This window comes from Panthera onca, chromosome B2, assembly GCF_046562875.1.
Source record: "Panthera onca isolate mPanOnc1 chromosome B2, mPanOnc1 haplotype 2, whole genome shotgun sequence".
Classification (NCBI taxonomy): Eukaryota; Metazoa; Chordata; class Mammalia; order Carnivora; family Felidae; genus Panthera; species Panthera onca.
The window spans coordinates 10263124-10264904 of NC_138343.1; positions in this window are offsets into that span (position 1 = coordinate 10263124).

Genomic DNA, 1781 nt, shown 5'->3' on the forward strand with positions numbered 1-1781 from the left:
AGGGGTTGGCTGCAGAGTGAGGCACATACGATTAGGTATTCGAGGCTTTTGATAACATTTCTTAGGTCTGTGATAAGTTCAAGCCTTCGATAAAGTGAACTAATGAAACTACAAGCTGATTTGAAGACCATCAAGGATAACAATGGGTTTTGAAATTTCATATAGTAAAATGTCCTTGTTTTCCTGGAGTTAGTTCAGGCAACCAGGGGTTAGGGTAAAGCATCCCTGTCCTGCATGGTTCTCGCATTTGCTCCGGTGTGGGCACAAGACAGGTGGTAGCATTACCAAACCACATTGGCCACGTATCACAATGCAAGAGTGGAAGACAGGGAACAAGACATTAGTCATATTATAGGTTTCATATAGAAGATCTCAAAGGTGAAACAAGAGCAAATATTTTAAACTAAACTGGTGAAACTGAGCTAAGGATTAGGGTTTTCAGGAGAGAACTTGCTAGTTGGGTATGGGGACTTGGGGGGCAGGGCAATCCATATGAATTTTTTTTAAGTTTATTTATTGATATTGAGAGAGAGAGAGAGACAGACACAGAGACAGAGCAAGTGGGGAGGGGCAGACAGAGAGGAAGACAGAGAGAATCCCAAACAGGCTCCACACTGCCAGTATAGAGCCCGATGCGGGGCTAGAACTCACGAAACCATGAGTTCACTACCTGAGCTGACACCAAGAGTGGGACACTTAACTGACTGAGCCACCCAGGAGCCCCCCTTTCTCTAATTTTCTTATGGCATTTATCCCTTTATGTTATGCACTCTGGTTATGTTATGTGCATTTCTTACTTCCCTCATTAATCTATGAGGTCACGAACATTTGGGTATATGCATTCGCCGTAGGGACTGGCCATGGACCTTGCACATCACTGGTGAAAGAAGGTTCAAAAGCAAATTAAGCACTGTCTGAGGACCCAAAGATGACAAATTTTGCCCATCTCATTAATTGTCATATGCAGTGTGCCTCATCAGTGTGCTTTGGTGAGAGTCACAAAATTCAGAGTGTGTATTGCATATCATCCTATAAGTATACTATTATTTCCATTAGTAACATTTAGGAGAGTGAAAATGTTTTCTATCACTGTTAACAAGTACTGCACATCCTTTTACATCAGAAATTTGCATCAAGAAACTAGACATTGATTTTTCATTAATAAGAACTGAGAAAATATTTGAATATGTCTGTTTTTAATAATCACAATGATGCATGCAGGCTGCATGGTTTAAGCTACTGCTAAGATTGTATAATTTGCATCCTTAAAAACATTCTAATCATCTTGAAAGACAAACTAAGGCTCTATATATCCATTCTCTATAAACCTAAAATAGTAAGGAAATGTCTGAAAGGGAAGAAATAGAGGCAAAATTCATGCTACATTCAAAGCAAGCCATTTTCTGTAATTTTAAGTATATGCAAAGAAATTTTGAGCAACCTACACACTCAAGTAGTGATTTCTAAGAATTAAAGATGTGGGGGTCTACTTACATTCTAGGGAATTCCTTTTTTCCTATTCTCCTATGGTTGTTATCTCTTTTTGTGTTATTATGGAAGAAATTGGTTGAAACATAAAAAAAAAACGGAATTGATATTTCATACTTGAATAATGCAGAAGGTAATATATGCAGGAAAGTTTTTCCAAGGCATGTCTGCGTATACACTTTTGAATTTTACTGGAAAACATGTCATTCCATTCAGAACTCTGAATTAAGATGCACTATTTTTTTGCTGAAGGCTATTTTAAATTAGGCTAATAAATTGCTACTCTCCGCCTT